Below are 12,979 nucleotides of genomic sequence, written 5' to 3'. Positions count from 1 at the left end.
GATGCCATCGATCTGAGGAGACTACATAATAACATCGCAGAGAGGCAGAGGAACTGTGTCCAATCAGAAGTGGATGCGATGCTGTGGCTGAATCGATACTATTTATTTATTTATTTATTTATTTATTTATTTATTTATTTATTTATTTATTTATTTATTTATTTATTTATTTATTTATTTATTTATTTATTTATTTATTTATTTATTTATTTATTTATTTATTTATTTATTTATTTATTCTGGTGCAGTTAAGGCCATTAGGCCTTCTCTTCCACAACACCTGGAATGCAAATAGAATAATAGAAATAAACAGAAAACATACACTTACAAAGCAAAGCTACACAAGAAATAAACAGAGAGAAAAGAACACTAAAAAAAAAACTAAAGCCACACAAATATATACATAGGTTGGAGTCACACGAACTTTAAATGGGTGATTAAGTATAATAATGGCATCATGCAGTGAATCATTCAATTGAAGAGCTACCCTAAATGGACTTCAACAATCATTGCAACATAACGGGACCACCTGCGTGAGTTAGCGACTAACTTGATAGTTAAATTCCTTAGATATAATACTCAGAACTCATGAACGAAGAATGCCTTTCAATGTGGTGACAATTATCTAAAAACTGTCTGAAGGAGAGCAATGTGGGCTTTAGATGACTTATATTGGTTCTTTGAAAACATTCAAAATTAGTGTACTTTATATTGGATCAAGTTAGCTGTAAAATTTCTAGTTCTCTTTTATTCCAATAATATTTTTAATAAGCATTGCATATATTTCATATTATAACAACAAACTCATGGGTCAAGATTGAGCCAGATTTGAGAGTAAAATATTGTACCGAATATGGAAGAAACAAATATTGAATAATTTCCCAATTTTTGGTGGCATAGTGGTCACCATGACGGACGTGTGTTCGGTGGGAAAAATTCAACCAAATTCGCTATATTTTAAAGAGTCAGAAAACTTACCAGCGTTTCTTCTGAAATAGAAGTAAAATTTTTGTGTTACATGTTCTAGATTAGTGATAATTAATTATGTCAATCGTGACCCGGGTTCAATCTCCGTCTAGGTCATAAAGGTGTTTCTGGTAAAAAAAAACGTACGCGAGGGAATTTACTTAGAGTTCAACCCTTTTCCATTACTATTCTCATTCCACCAATATTCCCAAATAATTTTCACTCTGCGAGGTATCGAGCCACGCTTTGAGAACAAAAATATAAAATAATGGGTCAATTTGTATTCACATTTGTGTTAAATAAAGTATATTATAAGGAAACTCTGTCCAGGATTAAGAACTTCGTGCAAAATATCTAACGCATTTATTGCGAATTTGGACGCAGAATAACAAATTAATTTCAAAAGCACCTGTAAGCAAGAGCTCATGTAGGGCCAAGATTGACCAGCCGACCGCTGGCCTCACGTCCATATGCTTCTGCAGAGGTGAATCTGTATGAAGGTATCATGTGTTCAGAACGATGATTCTCCTAGTCCATTATAGATAGTTTACAAGACCTTTTGTTCTCAAGCAATCGCAGCTCCCCAAAATTCGTCATGTTGCTACGTGAACAACGGTCGCTTACACGTACAGGATTATATTTTATGAGAAATTATTTCTTTCCCATGGAGGTCTGAACTATTAGACGAGTCCAAGCTTTATGTTTTAGAGTCTAATTTTAGACTTAGACCATGGCGTTACGGCGAGGGACTATAAGCATTTGAAGGTTTTTTTAAACAACCACTGTGTAAAAACTAAATTTTAAAGAGATACGAAAGAGGCATGAATGTTGTTGACACTTAAAGTATGAACTTCATCGTGCCATTTCTAAAGGTGTTGTAGAAACTTGGGAAAACTGAAGTCCATTTATAACGTAAATTGTCTCATAGAAATATATGTTCAGGTAATTGTGGACAATGGTTGTTTTAAGAAAAAAAATTGTTACGGCTGAAGTGTGCCTCTCTTTTCTTTATGCTATCCCGTTTCTTCTCCTCCTGTTGATACGTTTCTTCCATGGGTTTATTTCTGCACCCAAAAATGACTCCATCAATAATACAACAATTCACGTATTTTCTCTGAGGTTGCTTTTGCCGCGTACGTAAGAAACAGTACTGCCAATGTAGTAGAGTTTGAAATTGTATGGATAAATGTTTCAAATTGATACGGATGGAATATTTATGAATGTTAACATCGTCCTGACTGGACAATAACTATTTTTTTTACAAAAAAAAGTCTTTGCACTATGGTTGTTTCATGAAAATCACTGATTTTTTTAGTATGTTATTTTACGACTCTTCACCAACATCTTAGGTTATTTAGCGTCTGAATGAGATGAAGGTGATAATGCAGGTGAAATGAGTCCGGAGTCCAGCACCGAAAGTTACCCAGCATTTGCTCATATTGGGTTGAGGGAAAACCCCAGAAGAAACCTCAACCAGGTAACTTGCCCCGACCGGGAATCAAACACTTGCCATCTGGTTTCGCTGCCAAACGCGCACCACTGATAATTTCCACTCGTATGGTGTAACATAGGTCCATGATGTATTTCCCTCTAATAACTAATGGAGTAGAAGACCGCTACATATGCTTAATATCTCAGATTTGCGTTCTTTGGATTATGACTCTTTTTTCAAAAAAACTTAAATTGAAATCGTAGTTGAAATATTACTACTACTACTACTACTGCTACCACAACTACTGCTTCTTAATACTACCACTACTACTACTACTACTACTACTACTACTACTACTACTACTACTACTATTTCATTATTATTTACTCTACTGTCTGACCTTCCAAGGCTTGCCTATAGACACAGATTAACACACAATTTGCAATAATGGTTGTATATGAATGAGCACACGAAAAAAAAATATGAAAATAAAAATTTTAGATAAAAATACAGATTTTTAATCACAATATAATTTTGACATTTATGTGGAGTGTTTACCATATAGATGACTTTCTTAAGGTGGCAACTGAGTATTTAATTATGTTTTCCATAATTTCGTCCTCAATATCTTTGCCTAATTTATATTTCCCTTTGCACATCACAAAAAATTTAGGGACTCTCCCTCGGAACCCCAACAACAGACCTGTCACTGTGCTACTCTGGACGTTGTATTTGTTACGGAAGTAAAGTACTGTATTGTTGACTAGTATAATTCTTTTCTTCTCCTTCTCGTCATTCTTAGGTTGTGCTTTGGACTGTTTAAAGCGTATTGCAGGATCGATGATTATTACTTTTTTAAGAGTTGATCTTGATTTAAAGAACAGTTACCTCACTTTATAAAAGTTCCGACTGTTTCATTTATGTTTAACTTATAAAATAAACCCCTTATAAAAGCAAACATCACTACCACTTACCAAAATCAGCGTGGTAAGCCCAGGAAAAGGCATTTAAAACTACAATATTCCCATATGTAATAACATTTCTAACTCAAAAAAAAATATTTTTTCGCTGTATCAATAATTATTATAAACACTTACTGGTTAAAAACAGAAATTCCTTACTAGCAGGCTAAACTTTAACTTGTTGAAGGGATAGAAGAGAGGAAATAAGACAAAATGTGGGAATGAGAGAAGGATTGAAAGGAAATTTTCCGGGAAATTGCATTCCGATTAAGTTCCTCAGCAGTAATGTTACTTTTCGTATCAATGTTTTTCATTGTTCCCAACATTTCTACGCCAAATACAAGATTTTCGGACCATGTAATTCAGAATATGTAAGGCCAGGTAGCTGACAGGCCATAGGATGAAACCATACCGTATATTAAACGCAAGTTTGAGTGTTCCATGATCCTGTCTTCCACACATCGCCATATTTGTGGCTTTATAGTTGCGTACTAACCATTGATGCATCGTATATTAAATTGTAAATTAATATTAAAATAAATATTTTGTTCGAAATTTAGATTAAAAAGATAATTTGATAAACTGCTCTATCTGTCTCACCATTTCTAATGGTACCTTTTTCCCCTCAGTTGCTTCAGTTACACCTTCCGCATCTTGAGCTCCGCTGATTCCTGTAGAAAAAAACCCATGCAAACTCTTATATATACAAACAGTCGAAAGAAGTTTAATGCTGTATTACACTTAGGTATATTTCCAAATAACTTGGCATTAAAGAAACTATAGAGAAGTAGAAATCCTAATAATATTTGAGTAAAATCTTCTAAGGATCACATAATATATGTTAACAAAATTATGTATGTAATTGAAATTTCTAAAATAAAATTATAATACTTCATTAGATCTAATTTAAATATGTGCCATATGAAAACATACTTGCATACACATTATAATATGAATTTGAAAACTTTCATAAGACAACATGGTTTTTCATATAGTTTAAACATTGGTAATTTCGTGATAATTTCATGAAAATTAATTTAAAATTCAAATGTGTAAATATATCCTTATTCCGATTTTTCATCTAAAAGACGATAATTTGCTGTACATATCTGGAGACATAAAAGATTGGACACGCTCTTGAACAAGTGCCAAAAACCACAACTTGAACTTAAAGGTTGGTTATTCCTTGATAACCTTGATAATTTAATGAAAGATAGAAGAATTGTGGAAAAATTCATTAAAGTCAAATGAAATTCTCATTTCTTGTTACAAGACTTCAAACATAGTAATTCCCTCTAATATTCATAGAAAGAGAACATAGAATTACATATCAACACATAATAAGATTGAAATCAAAGTAAAAATTGAAATTGAAAAGGGATCTTCTTTGCCCTGAAAGGGTGAACCCTTTTATAACGGACTTTATTATAGCCTATATTACTAGGGTAATTCCAAAAGTAATGCATAAGATTTGTTTAAAAATTATATTTTTATCCTACAGCTTTGCTATTTTCACAGAATGTAGATACATCCTTTAGGAACAAAATGTGACTTTTCCACATAATCCCTATCCCTTTCAACTGCCTTGCTTAACCTAGGAACGAGGGCCTGTAGACCAGCACGGTAAAAGTCTGGACCAACACGTCTGAGCCACTGTTTAGCAGCGTGCACAAGGGAGTCATCTTCTAACCTCGTTCCGCGAAGGGATCCTTCAGTTTACCAAAGATATGGTAATCGCACGGTGCCAGTTCAGGTCTGTAAGGCGGATGTTTCAGTGTTGTCTATCCGAATTTTCTGATCTGGCCTGGGGTCTTGTGACTGACATATGGCTATCGTGCAATAGCAGAACATCCTGCTTCTCCCGATGTCGTCAAACACGACTCAGTCAAGCTTGACGTTTCGTGAGAGTTGCCACATACGAGTCAGAATTAATGGTGGTTCCGTGTGGTATGATGTCCACAAGCAAGAGTCCTTCTGAATCGAAAAACACATTAGCCATAACTTTTCCTCCCGAAGGTGCACTTTTGAATTTCTATTTCTTTGGTGAATTTGCATGATACCACTCCATTGTCTGCCTCTGTTTCCGGTCCAAAATGTTGGAGCCATGTTTCATCTTCTGTCACAATTCTTGCAAGTAAGTCATCTAGCACTTATCATTGGCACTTAGCATGATAACAAATAAAAAAGAAGCTTCACTGAACCCATTGGGTCTCCCTTTTCATTTCTGTTATCACATCTTATCTTCAGATTTCTAAAATTCGTATTGTAATACAATTTTCAAAATAGTATAAAATGTAACGCTTAATGCTCAACAAAAATTCGCCTCATACAGCTAAGATTTCTATCAGTAAATCTAAGCCTATTTGGCGACTACAACTGTATCTAAAATTCCAAAAACATATCCTAAAACTTCATTAAGATATAATAAATCATTGTACCAAATATCATATGCTTACCTTTAGTAATAAGCCTGTAATGTAATTACAAACATCCACAAAATTTGTACGCCTGAGAAATCGACGCTAACTTGCTCTCTCCAAATATAAAAGCTCACTGAAGCAGCTACAAAAGTCACACAAAGCGTAGTTGTATGTTTCTGGAAACCTGACAACATATGCAATCCCTTGGCGGAAATTTGAATCTCGTAACACCATTGGTTAGTTCTCAAAAGAGGAAAGAAAAAGTGTCACGAAATAACCACTGCCATGAAATTACCAATGTTTACCCTACTAAGCACCCAAACAAAGACGGTGACTGATGTTTCGGCTGATTTAAGAAATGGGTAAATGGAGAAATAAGTAGCCTTTAGGAGTAAATAATTAGTCTAAGTGAACACAAAATAAAGTATAAAATCTGATGTGAATGTGATATATATATACACACACACACACAGTTATTTCTAACTAAAGCATATGTGAACATTCACTCGAGCTTGATTTCACCAATCAACCTTAAAGCTTTGGTTTTTCTGAACCGACGCATGCGCCTCGCACAAGTCCGGTCTACACGAGAGATAGTAAGTGGTTTTGCGAGATCTGCGTACCTCGCATTTAGAGAAACCACTCACTACCTCGTCGGTTCAGAAAAACCAAGGCTTAACAGGAAGTAGGGCCAGTGGCTTATCACTTTAAAACGTCAAATGAGAGTCGGAGTCAAATAGGGTACCATTTGATAGAACTCTCCAAAACAAACAACTTTCAAAGGAAAGGTTTTTATTAATTCCTACTCTCTCATTGAGAAAACGTACGAAAAGGTAATTTCATTAGTAGTGAGAAATGTTATTAGAAGAAAATGTAAACAAGATAAGAACATTTAATGTTGACACAGTACACACGCACAATTACCTGGCTCAGTGTAGATTTGTTGGCCTGCAGCACCGTCGAGGAGTGAATACAAGTAAACTACCCCTTCCCCTTTGCAGTATTTCCTCTAGTTCACCGCAATACATATCTACGGCCAGGTCTACATGTACACTGCACTTAGCCAGATAATAAGCTCAGGTGGCCTTGCCCAACAATGTACAGTAAGAAGGAATTGTTTTGTTTTCTCTGTACCTACTGACTAATAAAATAAGTACCTAAAAGTGAAGAGTGATTACAAATACCTCCTATGTACTACAAACAGATGCGAACCTGTAGAATGGTCAGCACGATCTCCTGACTTGAAACGTTTGGATTTATATCTTTGGGGACGGTTAAAAATCATCGTCCATCAAGATCGTTCCACAAGAAGAACTGACATGAAGCAGCGAATCCGAGAGACCTTCCAGTCACTTGACCCCGCAGAAGTGTTAGGAGTCACTAAGAGTGTTAGAAGAAGAGTAACGGGTGTGTGCTGCTCAGAACGGCAGACAGTTTGAACATTTGTAAAAATTAATATCATTGTCCAGTCTTTTAGTTACATATGTCAACATTAATTGTCTTGTTTACATTTTCATATTGTAACATTTCTCAATTTCGATGAAATTGTCTTTTCATGCGTTTTTTCATTGAAAGAGTAACAATCGATAAAAACGTTACCTATGAAAGTTGTTTGTTTTGAAGAACTCTATCAAATGGTACCTTATTTGACCCGATTCCCATTTGAAATGTTAAAGTAATACGCCACTAACCCTACTTCCTCTTAGGGCTGACTGATTAAATCCAGCTCAAATGGAAGTTCACATGTTCTTTAGTTATAATATTTTTGTCTCAAAAGTTTTAATGCACTAGTTTCCGACATAAATGACAGTTAAGGGTGGTTTGAATCTTCCTGTATATTATTAATTTTACATCGGGGAAATAAGCAACTAAACTTAAGAGAAAACAAAAATAATAGTGATAAGATAAATAAATGAGTAAGATACATATAGTATGTGAGTGACTTATTAACTAGTTTACGTAAATAAATCATTAAGTACGTAAGTAAATAGAAAATTAATATTTGCATAAATGATTCATTAATGAGTTCTTCAGAAATATAGTGGAAAATATTGAAAGCAATATACGTATAATTAATTGGCAAAGAAAATATATTAGCAGAACAGTGAGTAAGTAATTGACTAAATTATAAATTATATCATTGGCTGCTGCTATTCTATTTAATGTGTATGGTTCGATGAGATTCGTGAACAGTACCATAACTATGGCTCAGCAATATCTTTTCTGAATCTATCATTTCTTCAATTGTTCACTACAACACATGATTAGTTCTGAATGTTTTCAGTAGTTTAATACAAAACTAAGTAACACTATTTGCTTAACCTCTGTTGGAATATAGAATCAACTACTTTTCAGAATTCTATTCAATTTAAAACTGCAGGAACCTGGCTTTCGTGACTTTCGAAGTCTTGCTTGCTCACGAGAAAACTACACGAAATTCAAAATCGTACCTCGAGAAGAAAAAAACTCTTTCAGAATAAAATAAATATCATGAGTTTTAGGATTATGAAAGTTAACGAAGCGTGTTGCACTTAATGAGAGACACCATTCCCAGATTCAATAATTTTAGAATATGTGAGATCAGTTACGTAAACAAATTATGTATTTACAGGTCATTGTTGTAGTTTATATGAAGTATGGTATAAACATATATATTGTCTTGAATGTGGATAGTTCAGTAAGTCGAAATTTTAACTTATAACTTAAAATCTTATATGAATGCGGAATTAAAAAAAACTTTTGAATATAAATTTTAATCGGTTTGAATTAATTTCGAACCACTATAAATTGTAGAATAAATTTGTAATAGAATTCATAAAGCAAGCAGTAGCCTACTGGATTAAATGTTGGTAAGTGTGGATACAAAATATGACATTTTCATTATGTCGAGAACGATTGCATTTATAACAATACGAAATTATTCAGGTTCAGAAGTAATCAGCATCCAGGAGATAACTGATGGTGTTAAACCGGAAATTTTGCTTTAATGTGAAGTGTTATAATTAGGGCTAAGAATTGTATGTCGTTACAGTGCACTTCATGCGCCCCTGCCTTTATATACCAGTACGTAATTGCATTGGGGTGGGGATTTGAGTGTGTTTCGTTCAGCAGTGAACGTTAGTTGATCGGTTACATTACGACCGAATACTGCTATTCGTAACAGGCAACATTCAACGTCTTGTAAAGAAGAATAATAGCAAGATGCCGAGGACGAAATTTGTGATTTAATTTCAAATGAGGAAATTTGTAATAATGATACAGATTTTGAGATAAATAATGCTTGTGTAAAATATTTCAAGTATTCCACCATTGTTTCTGCAGAAGTGGAACGAGTTTCTCTAGATGTAAGGCTGTTTTCTAGCAACAGGTAATCATTCTCCTTTGTAAATTTTAAAATGTGATTTGTTATTGACTGAAACAATATATGAAATGAAAAATTATGTAAAACAAAAACGTAATACAACATCATATTAACATAGGGAAATAAAAAGGCTGATACCTGTCAATGTCATATTAGGTGTATTTCTGCTTTTATAAAATATTATTTTGTCAATTATATTGTGACAAACCGAATAGTTTAAACACGAAATAGGAAAAAATGTAGCAAACAAGATGAAAAAAATACTGGATAAACATTATGAATATTTACGCCAATGTAAAATTTGTGACAATTTCGAATGAGGAAATTTATAATATGATACAGATTATGAGATAGTTAATGCTTGTATAAAATATTTCAAAAATATATCCTCATTGTTTCAGCAGAAGTGGAATGAAGTTTTTCTAGATGTAAGGCTGTGTTTTCTTTTTTTTTAGCAACAGAAAATTTGAAAATGTGGTTTGTTATTCACTGCAACAATATGAGAACTGAAAAGCTATGTAAAACAAAAATTTAATACACCACCATATTAACATAGTGAAATGAAAAGGCTGATAATTTTGAATGTTTTATTAGGTGTATTTTCTACAGACAGGAAATTAAATGTCTTTAAAATAGTGTAATTTTTCTTTAACAAAGACAATAATGTCTTTAAATTTTTCTTTAGCAGGTAGTTGTGTTTCGAAGTCAAAGGAATGGCTTTCAACCACCCAAATGCTGAGGACTGACTTACCGTGATGATAAGCATGAGTTCAAACGAACAAAAGACACTCCGTTAACTCACCCCAACTCTGAGACGTACTCAAAGTTAGAGGTGCAGGAAGCGCACTGGTAGTATAACGGCATATATTCCTCAGACCTAGTTATAATTAACATTTTGTGTTAGATGAAGGAGAATTTAACAGAAAGAAGATTGACTTTAGGACAGATATACATAGAACGTAATTCAGGAATATTTTCTCAAGTCATATTAGTCATATTGTCTGTCTTTTTTTTCATGATAACATTCCAATGTCGCACATGCTCGCTTCTGTCACAAAAACAAGTAGAATCCTCAGCCATATACTTTTAAGCTATCCTAAATTCTCTTTTATCTTGGAACTCGATTTTGTTTTGTAGAGCTTATTTGTTAGTTATACCTGTTATGTCAGGATATATTGAAACGTAGTTAGAAATTTTTTTCAGTCTTCGAATAAATAATAATTATATATGTATTTGATGACTTGAAGTGAATAAGTACGTAAGTGCCTTTTTATACTTTCGATCGAGGAATTTAGTCATAATTAAAAAGTCCAACAATATTGAAATAAATATAAGTGTGCAAGGTGTATACATTACGTCACGTATCCGTCAGTGGACATCCTGCTCATAAACACAAGTACCGTGCATTACAGGGTCACTCTAAAACAGGTTCCTTACTCCTAAACAAGTGTAGTATGCTTCAGTTTATCAATGTTTGTGATATTATGAACCACTCGTTGAAATAAAGGTGATTGAAACAAGTGCGGAAGTACAGAAGTGAGTAGAGGAATTCGGAAGACAGTATGTCTGTGTAAGTGGCGACATAATTGTGTGTAACTTATGTAATGCTGACATAATCTGTTCTAAAAGATGCTATTTACAGCAGCACTGTAATTAAAAAATATATATATATATATATATATATATATATATATATATATATATAAACCATTCGAATTTGATAGAATGAAGTGAATCTGACGATCTACCTTCTACTAGTAATACAGTATCAGCGGACGAATTTAGCAGAGATCTCTATGAAATGATGGTGCAGGCCAACATTCAACAAAGTTGAGGACAGGCACTTTAAAAATTTTATTGGAAAATAAACTTTTGCACAAGGTAGTACCTGTATCATAATGGTACATGTATTTTAAGTTAAAATTTACAGCGCAAATATTATTGTAATACAGGCTTCAACATTTTATTCGGAGCCGTACTTATGTTACAGTTGTACCGATGTATTAAGTTAAAATTTTACAACAAAGATTATCGTAATATAAGCTTCAAAATTGCAATAACAGCGGTACCTGTGTTTGAAGTTAAAATTATAATCGTACAACAAATATCATCGTAGTACAGACTTAAACTCTGCATAAAGAACCTTTGTTACAGTTGTACCGGTGTTTTGAGTTAAAATATGCAACAAAGATTATTAAACATTCCATTAAGAACGGTACCTACGAAACCTGTAACATTTGAAGTTAAAATTTTACATCATTGTCTATTGCAACAATAAGTTTAAACATGTTGTTAAGAACAGTGCCTCTGATATAGTAACATTTTAATTTAAAAGTTTACACTAAAGGCCATGTTTATTCTTTTGTAATACAGAACACAGTCCTACTCTTGAAATCATTCTTTTCTGTGTGTACTGTGGTTGTTCTTCATGCGAAAATACTCTTGTTTACATGGTACAGCGCCGTACGCCACTACTCTTCAAGCCATTTGGTTCATCGCACAAACTCCGTACACAGTTAATTTTAAAGAGTACTGACTAACATTTCGATCTCTAGTCATAACATACGTTGAAGCTATTGACATATACAATTTGTGCTGTGTGGAAGAGAAGGCCTGATGGTCTTAATTCCATCAGAATAAGTAAATAAATAAATAATAATAATAATAATAATAATAATAATAATAATAATAATAATAATAACAATAATTACTGCATCATAACATTTCAATTATGCAGTATAATGCTAGCTTTAGAGCAAAATATTATTATTATTACTATTATTATTATTATTATTATTATTATTATTATTATTACTATTATAATTGTTATTAAGTCATGACAAGGAATAAAAGACGCAAGTGAATCAAATATACCTTATCCAATAACTTTGCGCCATCTATGAACATCTAATAAAACGATAAAGAAACGAGTCTAGAATTTTATTCTCATTAATGTTACATGAATAATTATTATTATTTCAGTAAAACGCGATTTTGACGAAAATAGCACTCTAACTCTTATTTATTCAACATTTTTTATTTATATGTGTACAATACATAATTCCGAAATTATTTATGAATGTATTTCTACATAAGAAACAAATAACTCAATTACTGCACCATAGCCTGGGGTATTAACGACCAATCTTTAATGTAGCTTATTTGTATTAATTTTCTCGCTTACACATAACTTAACATAAACTTGTAATTTTGATTAAACATTTCAATTATGCAGTGTAATGCTAGATTTAGAGCAAAATTCTGCTTACCTATAAAGGTGAAAAAGAATGCATAAGCAAGTACCAGTACAAAGACTGAAATTTTCAGCATTTTGTTGTCTTGATTTCCTGCAAGCTTCAACAGCAATGAGAGATCGGCGACTTCAGTACTGCCATATATATATATATATATATATATATATATATATATATATATATATATATATATATATATAAATGGAACTCGGCTTTCTTTCTGGTTTCACATTGTCTTTTAACTAACTTCCGAACTTGCGCTTGCGATAATATTCTACTTGCGCAATAGAATATTAGGCCTTTCACATCAGTCAATGCAGTAGAGTGGAAAAACGTGTGTAGCAACTACTGAACGGTAGCGTGTTATCCGTATTATCAAAAATGCTTATGGAAGGAATAATACTAGCAACGTATTTTTAAAATTCTTGACAAACATAAATAATTATTACCTTTTGATACCTTTCATTTGAAACAATGTTCCTGCAAATGCCCTATTTACATACGAACAAATTATATAACAAGAACCATTATCTTAATTTTACAAATGGTATAAAAATTAACTTATTTGAAACTTTAAGAACAAT

The 12,979-nt window shown here is 32.8% G+C and overlaps 1 long non-coding RNA gene across 1 annotated transcript in view; it reads right to left on the bottom strand.

Annotated features, from left to right (window-relative positions):
- Positions 1-12,545, bottom strand: part of LOC138711855 (uncharacterized) — a 44,453-nt gene extending 31,908 nt beyond the window's left edge. Inside the window, exons 1-2 of the long non-coding RNA XR_011335502.1 lie at positions 12,411-12,545; positions 3,961-4,031 (exon numbers count right to left, since the gene is read on the bottom strand). This is a non-coding gene — a long non-coding RNA (uncharacterized lncRNA). The remainder of the gene's footprint in view (positions 1-3,960; positions 4,032-12,410) is intronic.
- Between the last annotated feature and the right edge of the window lie 434 nt (positions 12,546-12,979).

The sequence above is a fragment of the Periplaneta americana genome, chromosome 13 (genome assembly GCF_040183065.1).
Source record: "Periplaneta americana isolate PAMFEO1 chromosome 13, P.americana_PAMFEO1_priV1, whole genome shotgun sequence".
NCBI lineage: Eukaryota > Metazoa > Arthropoda > Insecta > Blattodea > Blattidae > Periplaneta > Periplaneta americana.
This window is presented reverse-complemented; position numbering and strand designations above follow the sequence as displayed.